The sequence below is a fragment of the Oryctolagus cuniculus genome, chromosome 2, assembly GCF_964237555.1.
Source record: "Oryctolagus cuniculus chromosome 2, mOryCun1.1, whole genome shotgun sequence".
Classification (NCBI taxonomy): domain Eukaryota; kingdom Metazoa; phylum Chordata; class Mammalia; order Lagomorpha; family Leporidae; genus Oryctolagus; species Oryctolagus cuniculus.
In genome coordinates this window covers 28,803,592-28,814,342 of record NC_091433.1, presented here as the reverse complement: position 1 = coordinate 28,814,342, position 10,751 = coordinate 28,803,592, and the positions used below count along the sequence as shown (strand labels likewise).

General features: G+C 36.1%; 1 pseudogene; it reads left to right on the top strand.

Annotated features, from left to right (window-relative positions):
- Window positions 1-9,194: 9,194 nt before the first annotated feature.
- LOC127490371 (U2 spliceosomal RNA) lies at window positions 9,195-9,306 on the top strand (annotated as a pseudogene).
- The last annotated feature ends 1,445 nt before the right edge of the window (window positions 9,307-10,751 follow it).

The window sequence follows — 10,751 nt, the reverse complement described above, 5'->3', positions numbered from 1 at the left end:
GCCTTCCCAGGCCACAGCAGAGAGCTGAACTGGAAGAGGAGCAACCCGGACAGAATCTGGCGCCCCAACCAGGTCTAGAACCCGGGGTGCCAGTGCCACAGGTGGAGGATTAACCAAGTGAGCTGTGGTGCCAGCCTATTTTGCTTAATTTTCAACAATCTTTTATAACTTCACTAGGCAAAACACAGGCATGAAAAACCAGTGTATGTGTGTGTATGTTTAAGTTCATTCAGCATTCTCAGTTACAAACTGAATCAACATAAGTGACATTAACAAGAGATGCAATGAATCTACAGGATATTACTGTGCATTCTCTTTTAAATTTTTATTGATATAAAAAGAATAGATTGTAAATATTTAATAGGTATAATTAGAAGAAAATAACCATACCTCCTTCTCTCACACTCCTTCCCTAAATTCCTCTCCTTTCTGCCTTTTTTTGGTTCAGTTTTTGCAAAGTTGTAATTTCAATACATATTATAATTACAGGCTTAATTTATCAATAACCATAATATTCAACAAGTGAAAAGTAGAAAGACCACAGTTCAAAAGGAGTATAAAAAAAAGCTAAAAGCATTAATAATGTCACAAGATGTCCATTTAATTCCTGAATGTTTTTGTGTTCTTTATTATCTTCCACATATTTGTCTTTTTTTGGGACTGGCTTATTTCACAAAGCATAATAGTTACTGGTTGACTCCTCTTTTATTCCCCCCAACAGGACAAGATTACATTTTTTTATGGCTGAGTGGTGGTTGATTACAAATGTTCGCTATTGTGAATTCAGCTGCATTACACATGGAGGGTGCAGATAACACTTTAAGTGCTGATTCCATTAAGTTTGGATAAAATCCCAAAAGTGAGATGGCAGGGTCCTATGGGAGATCTGTTTTTGTATTTATGGGGGATCTCCATACTATCTTTTTTTTTTTTTTTTTTGACAGGCAGAGTGGACAGTGAGAGAGAGAGACAGAGAGAAAGGTCTTCCTTTGCCGTTGGTTCACCCTCCAATCTTTTTAAAAATTTCCTGTAATAAATATAAATCTCCAAAGTACAGCTTTTGGGTTACAGTGGCTCCCCCCCCCCATAACTTCCTTCCCACCTGCAACCATCCCATCTCCTACTCACTCTACCATTCCATTCACATCAAGATTCATTTTCAATTATCTTTAATATACAGAAGATCAATTCAGTATATATTAAGTAAAGATTTCATCTGTTTGCACCCACACAGAAACACAGTGTAAAGTACTGTTTGAGTACTAGTTATAGCATTAATTCACATTGTATAACACATTCAGGACAGATATCCTATATGGGGAGTAAGTGCACAGTGACTCCTGTTGTTGACTTAACAAATTGACACTCTCATTTATGGCAACAGTAATCACCCTACGCCCTTGTCATGAGTTGCCAAGGCTATGGAAGCCTTTTGAGTTTGCCAACTCCAATCTTATTTAGACAAGGTCATGGTCAAAGTGGAAGTTCTCTCCTCCCTTCAGAGAAAGGTAACTCCTTCTTCGATGGCCCGTTCTTCCCAGTAGGATCTCACCCGTAGAGATCTTTCATTTACGTCTTTTTTTAAATTTTTTTGCCAGCGTGTCTTGGCTTTCCATGCCTGTAATACTCTCATGGGCTTTTCAGCCAGATCCGCGTGCCTTAAGGGCTGACTCTGAGGCCAGAGTGCTGTTTAGGACATTTGACATTCTATGAGCCTGCTGTGTATCCCACTTCTCATGTCGGATGGTTCTCTACTTTTTAATTCTATCAGTTAGAATTAGCAGACACTTGTCTTGTTTGTGTGATCCCTTTGACTCTCAGACCTATCAGTGTGATCAATTGTGAACTGAAATTGATCACTTGGACTAGTGAGATGGCCTTGGTACATGCCACCTTAATGGGATTGAATTGGAATCTTCTGGCATGTTTCTAACTCTACTGTTTGGGGAAAATCTGATTGAGCATGCCCCAAATTGTACATATCCTCCCTCTCTTATTCTTGCTCTTATATTTAACAGGGATCACTTTTCAGTTAAATCTAAACATCTAAGAAAAACTGTGTGTTAATTAAAGAGTTCAACCAATAGTATTAAGTAGAACAAAAAAATACTAAAAGGGATAAAGTATTAAGTTGTTCATCAACAGTCAGGACAAGGGCTGATCAAGTCACTGTTTCTCATAGTGTCCATTTCACTTCAACAGGTTTCCCCTTTGGAGCTCGGTTAGTTGTCACTGATCAGGGAGAACATATGATATTTTTCCCTTCGGAACTGGCTTAATTCACTCAGCATGATGTTTTCCAGATTCCTCCATTTTGTTGCAAATGACCGGATTTCATTGTTTTTGACTGCTGTATAGTATTCTATAAAGTGCATATCCCATAATTTCTTTATCCAGTCTACTGTTAATGGGCATTTAGGTTGGTTCCAGGTCTTAGCTATTGTGAATTGAGCTGCAATAAACATTAATGTGCAGACAGCTTTTTTGTTTGCCAATTTCATTTCCTTTGGGTAAATTCCAAGGAGTGGGATGGCTGGGTTGTATGGTAGGGTTATCTTCAGGTTTCTGAGGAATCTCCAGACTGACTTCCATAGTGGCTTAACCAGTTTGCATTCCCACCAACAGCGGGTGGGTGTCCCATTTTCCCCACATGCTCGCCAGCATCTATTGTTGGCAGATTTCTGTATGTGAGCCATTCTAACTGGGGTGAGGTGAAACCTCATTGTGGTTTTGATTTATATTTCCCTGATGGCTGGTGATCCTGATCATTTTTTCATGTGTCTGTTGGACATTTGGATTTCCTCTTTTGAAAAATGTCTATTGAGGTCCTGGCCCATCTCTTAAGTGGGTTGTTTGTTTTGTTGTTTTGGAGGTTCTTGATCTCTTTGTGGATTCTGGGTATTAATCCTTTATCTGTTGCATAGTTTGCAAATTTTTTTTTCAATTCTGTCAGTTGCCTTTTCACTTTCCTGACTGTTTCTTTTGCCGTACAGAAACTTCTCAATTTGATGCAATCCCAATAGTTAATTTTGGCTTTGACTGCCTGTGCCTCTGAGGTCTTTTCCAAGAAGTCTTTGCCTGTGCCCGTATCTTGCAGTTTCTCCAATGTTCTCTAATAATTTGAAGGTGTCAGGTCATAGATTTAGATCTTTAATCCATGTTGAGTGGATTTTTGTGTAAGGTGTAAGGTTGGGGTCTTGCTTCATGATTCTGCAGATGGAAATCCAGCTTTCCCAGAACCATTTGTTGAATAGACTGTCCTTACTCCAGGAATTGGTTTTAGATCCTTGATCAAATATAAGTTAGCTGTAGATGTTTGGGTTGATTTCTGGTGTTTCTATTCTCTTCCAGTGGTCTATCCATCTGTTTCTGTACCAGTACCATGCTGTTTTGATAACAACTGCCCTGCAGTATGTCCTGAAATCTGGTATTGTGATGCCTCTGGCTTTGTTTTGTTGTACCAGATTGCTTTAGCTATTTGAGGTCTCCTGTATCTCCATATGAATTTCAGTATCATTTTTACCTGATCTGAGAATAATGTCTTTGGTATTTTGATTGGTATCACATTGAATCTATAAATTGCTTTTGGGAGAATGGACATTTTGTGATATTGATTCTTCCAATCCATGAGCATGGAAGATTTTTCCATTTTTTGGTATCCTCTTCTATTTCTTTCTTTAAGGTTTTGTAATTCTCATCGTAGAGATCTTTAACATCATTAGTTAAGTTTATTCCAAGGTATTTTATTGTTTTTGTAGCTATTGTGAATAGGATTGATCCTAGAAGCTCTTTTGCAGCCATGACATTGCCTGTGTATACAAAGGCTGTTGACTTTTGCACATTGATTTTATGTCCTGCTACTTGGCCAATCTCTTCTATGATATCCAATAGTCTCTTAGTGGAGTTCTTTGGATCCCCTAAATAAAGAATCATATCATCTGCAAAGAGAGATAGTTTAACTTCTTGTTTCCCAATTTGTATCCCTTTAATTTCTTTTTCTTCCCTAATGGCTTTGGCTAAAACTTCCAGAATTATATTGAATAGCAGTGGTGAGAGTGGTCTTTCCTATCTGGTACCAGATGTCAGTGGAAATGCTTCCAACTTTTCCACATTCAATAGGATGCTGGCTGTGGGTTTTTCATAAATTGCTTTGATTGTATTGAGGAATGTTCCTTTGACAGCTAATTTGCTTATAGTTTTCATCATGATTGGGTGTTGTATTTTATCAAATGGTTTCTCTGCATCTATTGAGATAATCATATGGTTTTTCTTCTGCAGTTTGTTAATGTGATCACACTGAATCTGAAAAGTATGAATACAAAAAATCCTTTTGGAATATATGTGTGTCTTTATTTACATAGAAGAATTAGTTTGCTTTGTGTACTTAGATGTGTTATAAGTAAACTATATAAATTTAATGTGAAAGTAAAGAAAATAAGCTTATTTGTTTTGATTTGAGACAGGAGCAAGTATTGTTATTTGACTTATTCTTGTGCAGTAGTAACACTAAAAGCTGAAATTATTCTACTACTTTTGAAGAATAATGGAATAGCAAATCATTATATTTTTGTTTCCTTCTGAAATGAATTATAAGAACCAAAATATAAAGTATAATAAAGGATCATAAATTTGTTCATATAACTTATTTTCATTTCATAAAAATACAATCCAAATAAATTGAGGAAATTAAAATTAGTATTTTTCTAAGTATAATGACATTATAATGCTCAATATAAATTGAACAGAAGAATGAATAATACTTGATAGTTTTTATCTTTCTCTAAAGAATACTTAGCTCTTCAGATATTTTGCAATCAGTAGAAATCATCTTTTTTTTTACATTTTAGTTTAAAAATCTCAATGATTATGATCACCTGTTATTTTTAGACATTTTTTAAATAGGTATTATTGCATTGATTTTTGCCTCTTTAACCTGGTAAGGTAGGTTCTATTAGTATCTTAAATTACAAAACATAAAAGTTAAATCCTGTTCCTTTCCGCTGCCAATTTCAGGCATCCAAATAAATTATTTCACTTTTTTTTAAGACAATGGGGAGATTATTTAAACCAGAAGCCAGAAAATAGATAGGTTTCAGAAAATTTAACTTTACTAGATCTTTGTATATTTGTTTTCAGATTAATTTTAAATTTATAAAATGAAAGTTTTGAGGTAGTAATACAAAGAGCTCCCAATTACTTCTCACCATATTTCCCTTTTGTTTTTCAAAATTAATAAACTGCATACAACTTCTCCTATTTTATATTACCCAAAGTGCTTTTACCTTCACAGCTGCTACTAGACTCTAATAATCAACATTCTGTCTTCAGGCTGTTTTGTTTTGTTTTCATTTTAGCTCCTACATGTAAAGGAGAACATGTAATATTGGTCTTTTTTTTCTGAGTTTGGCTTATTTCTTGATTCAAAATGATTTCCTCCAGTTCTATCCATTTATCTTAATGGTTTATTTATCAACATTTCTATAATTTTCATTTTATACACCTTTCTCTACTTTTGTTAAATTTATTCCTAAATGTTTGTTTGTTTTTAACTACTGTTAAGAGATTTCTTTCCTGATTTCTCTTTCAGCTAGATCATTAGTAGTATATAAAAATGCTGTTGTATTTGGATGTTGCTATTATATCCTGTGACCTACTGAGTTGGCTTGTTGATGCTTGCAGTTTTTGGTGGAGTACTTAGTGTTTTCCAATACAACAGCATGTTATCTCCAAACATGGGTATTTTTACTTCCTTCTCTCCAATTTCAATTGTCTTTATTTCTTTGTCCTCCTTAATGGCTCTTGATACTACTCCCAATACTTTACTGAATAGAGTTGTGAAATATTGACTTGTCATATACTTGAAGATATAAACTTTCTGTTTTCCCCAATGAGTATGATATTGGCTGCTAATTTATCCATATACAGTCTTTAAAGTTTTGAGGTATGTAACTTCTATACCTACTCTGATGAGGCTTGTTTTAATTGTGAAGGGATGTTGAATCGTTTTTTAAAAGAAAGATTTATTTTATTTATTTGAAAGACAGTGTTACAGAGAGAGGTAGAGACAGAGAAAGAGGTCTTCCATCCGCTGGTTCACTCCCCAATTGGCTGCAGCAGCTGGAGCTGCATCAATCCAAAGCCAGAAGGCAGGAGCTTCTTCGGGGTCTCCCACATGGGTGCAGAGGTCCAAGGACTTGGTTCATCTTTCACTGCTTTCCCAGGCCATATCACAGAGCTGGATCAGAAGAAGAGCAGCCAGAACTAGAACCGGTACCCATATGGGATGCTGGGTCTTCAGGCCAGGGCTTTAACCCACTGCGCCAAAGCGCTGGCCCTGGGATGTTGAATCCATTTTTTTTTTCTTAGCAGGTAGAGTTAGACAGTGAGAGAGAGAGACAGAGATAAAGGTCTTCCTTCTGTTGGTTCACCCCACAAATGGCCGCCGTGGCCTGTGCGCTGTGCCAATCCAAAGCCAGGAGCCAGGTGCTTCTCCTGGTCTCCCATGTGGGTGCAGTGGCTCATCCTCCACTGCCTTCCCGGGCCACAGCAGAGAGCTGGACTGGAAGAGGAGCAACCAGGACAGAATCCGGATCCCCAACCGGGACTAGAACCCAGGGTCCTGGCGCTGCAGGCAGAGGATTAGCCAAGTGAGCCACGGCTCTGGCCTCAGGATGTTGAATCTTATCAACTGTTTTATCTGAATTTATTGAGATGTTCATATATTTTTTGTTCTTCATTCTGTTAACAGGTTTTATGACATATATTAATTTATTTTCTAATTTTAAGCCACTTTGGTTTCTGTGGGATAAATTCCACTTGATTGAGTTGGAAGTTTTTTTCATCTACTGTTGTTTTGATTTGCTAACATTTTGTTGAAAATCTTGTAATTATGTTCATCAAGGATATTGGTCTGTAGTTGTCTTCTTGAGCCATATCTTTGTGTGCTTCTGATAATAAAATGATGTTGGCTTCGTTAAAAGAATTTGGTAGAGTTCCATCCTTTCTAAGATTCTGGAACAATTATACAGATAAACACTAATATTAAATTAAGAAGATAGGAAAAAAATCTAACAAGACTGAAAACAAGCAATGAGATTGAAGCAGGGGCCAAACATTTGGTCAACTTCTGCTGTTTTTTCCAGGGCATTATCAGGGAGATGGATTGAAAATGGAATAGCCAGGTCATGAACCAGCACCAATATGGGATGCTGGCTTTGCAGGCAAAAGCTTTACCTACTGTGCCACAATGCCAGCCTTGACAATATATTCTTATTTCGCACATTAAAAAAGAGAAATGGGGTGGGGGATTGTGGGGACTCTTGGAATACTAGGAAGACTTTGTTTTTAATTTGAGTATTGGTTTTGAGTGTGATCAGATGACAACAAACTATACAGTTTTGTGCATTTCTTGCTCTGTATCTGCATTTCAATAAATTATTTAAATAAAAAAAAGAATCTATACAGCATTTTTTGCAATACAGAGCTTTTCCATTAACCTTTATATTACTGTTAAATTTAGTAGGCTAAATTTTCCCCCTGCATTCTAGTAACCTGTGAACTAGTTCTTTAAAAAAATGTATCTATTTATTTGAAAGGTAGAGAGAGAGAAAGAGGTACCCTTTACCCACTAATCCATTCACCAGTTGGCTAAAGCATCTGGGTCCTGGCCAGGCCAAAGTCAGGAACCAGGAACTCCATCTGGATTTCCCACATGGGTGTCAGGGTTCCAATGACTTGATCTGTATTTTGCTGCCTTCTCAGGAGCATTAACAGAGAGATGGATGGGGAGTGGAGCAGATGGGAATCGAACTGGCTTTCTAACGTGGGAAGCCAGCTTTTAAGCAGTCACTTATTCTTCCACGCCTAATGTGAGCCCTTGTGTTCTAGTTCTTTCCCTGATCAGAGATGGCATTTCAGTCAGGTTCTTCTTAAATATAGAAATAATCTTGTTTTCATTATCTAAATATAATTTTGGAATGTAGTAACAATAAAGTCTTTAAAATTTAAAGCAAAGGAAAAAGCACGTGCTCTCCATCATCTTAAACTGGAGGCTGGAAAGCTTACACTGAATTCTTAGGAGAAGTTAGTTTCTATTTTACCTCTACTTTTGCACTCCCATTTACCTTGCAATTCACAGACACAACGAACACTAAGGCTGATAAAGAAAAGAAAGATTGGAAATTGTAGGTACTACCCTTTATTTTTGGGAAAATCAGCAAGCTAGATGTCCAATCTGGATACTTTTTCTCATGGTGTGCTTTTGCATATTAGATGGAGACCATCCACGCCCTCCAACTCCACACCTTACTGGAAAACAACAGATGTAATTCTTGTTATGAAAGTGATACCTTCCCTACTGGCTTTTTAGTAACTTATTCATTCAGAACTTGGCTTCTCATCATCCTATCTTCATTGGACTGATTTATAACTTAAGATAAGACTTTTGAGTACATCTTCTATTAAGAAGCCTTCAGCTAGCTTACTACTGTATGGTACAGTTTTGTACATAGAATATAAGCTTTTGGAAACTTCTCTTACAGGTGGAAGCTTAGACCCCTATTATGACTTTCTGTTCTAGTGGTATGCCCATATAATGATCACAAAGCCACTGCCTCTCATAGTCTTCATACTTCCAAAATTCAATCATATACATATTAATCTCCTTGAACAATCACATTGAAACAACTTCTTTTCTTTCAGCTTAAAATAAATTAGTATTGCATGTAAAGTACAAGCAATTTCCTCCAAAAGTGTAGTCTTTCCTTCAACATAATTATAGTCAGCTGATTTTTAATGCTGAGAGAATCACTACCGTACTCTCTTAACTTGCCTCATATAGTGCAGTCTGAGGTTGTTGTACTTATTGAATTAATTCTACCAACCAGGGCCTCTGCTGAAAATCTTAGATAACAATAAATTATCACATTAAATGTTCTGAAATATAAAGATCTTAGGATGTTGTCCTCCTTGGACCTTCAACCACTTACTCCAAATCAGGAAAACTTAATAAGTGCTTTTTAGTTAAAATAACACAAAAGAACTATAGATTTCTCTGCACTTACAGTATAACTAAAAATCTATTATAAAAATCTGTAGACTCTACTATGTCATTCCCAACTCTGTCAGATGAGTAGTCATAAAGTCGGGTAGGTTAGAGCATTTTGTTTCTCTTTAAAATAAGTAAAATAGATTTCATTGCTCTCAGCCTTTTGGCTAAGATCAAATGTAGTGTCTGTTCTTATCAATTTAAAATAGATCACAACTTATTTCATGAACTAGATTAGTTTCAAAGATTGTGTAGCTTTGTAAGATTAATAACTGTGTAGTATTTTGTTTCCCCTTCAAACGTGCACAAAATTAAGTTATATATAATCTTTGGTCTTTCTATTGATTGTGAGTAGGTAAAGGGTAGAAAATGTTGACTCCCTCATGTCTCATCCACAGTCTGGAATGCAAAAGGCAAGCAATAATTGGTAACTCAATGTCAAGAAATTGAGAGAAAGTGGTATTCCTATTCTCTTGCCAGAACAAGAAGAGCCTTTTGGGATTTTAATAGAATTAGAGACCTATTATATTAGTCAGAGCTCTTAGCTAATGGGAAATGAATAAACCTAGAGAGGCTCTATTTTCAACTGAGCTTGGGATATGGAGAGGGAATGCCAATTTGAATGTCGAATAAAAAATCTTCTTTGACAAATTTATTGAAATTGATTTTCAAAGTAAAGTATGTAGTCAAAATTCTTGGTGCTTTGATCAGATCTTTTGATGTGAGTTGACTAAACATCGATCTCCATATATACATATACACACCAAGGGTCAAACCAAATGATATCATGTCAATAATACTACTGATAATAGTGATAACAAAAAGTGACAGAATCTTTTACTCTCAGATGTATTGTTCTGGGAACACTGTACAGATGAATTCATTTAGAACTTTATAGAAAATCAAGGAGCCAGGCATGTCATTATTGTTTTTGTTGTGTATCTGCTGTGATAATCCTATGGAAAATAGGGTAGTATTTAATACCATTGAAGCATTAAGTAGAAATGACAAGGGACTTCATTTTTAAAAAAGATTTATTCATTTATTTGAAAGTCAGAGTTAAAGAGAAAGGAGACAGAAAGAGAGAGATCGTACATCCACTGGTTCATTGTCCAAGTGGCAGAAAGTGCTGGGGTTAAGTCATAAGCCAAGAGCTGGAGGCTTCTTCCAGGTCTCCCAGGTGGGTAGTAGGGGTCCAAGAACTTGGGCCATCTTCCACTGCTTTTCTCAACCCATTAGCAAGGAGCTGGATGGGAAGTAGAGCAGTGGGACACCAACAGGCATCCTTGTGCCACAACATTGGCCCCAGCAAGTATCGAAAAGGCAAATTAGGCTGTTATTTTATTGGTTTATTTGAAACAAATTGTTTATATGAAGCTATTTAATATCCTGTCATATATATATATATATATATATAAAACAGATTTTTTAACGAGTGAGGTAATTTCAGAAAAAAATCATAACAAGGAATAATCAAAATAATATGTAACACTTACATAATAATACAAATTTGATGCCTTCTGTTTATTCATGGAAAGATACAATTTAAAATGAATTTATCGATTTGTTTATTGAGAGAGCAACACAGTGATAGTCTATTTTCAACAGACTATTCTCTAGTTCACTGTCTAAATGCGAGCAACAGCCAGGGTTGAACTATGATTGAAATCAAATGATATAGGCAGGCAGATAGGATCAAATGAAT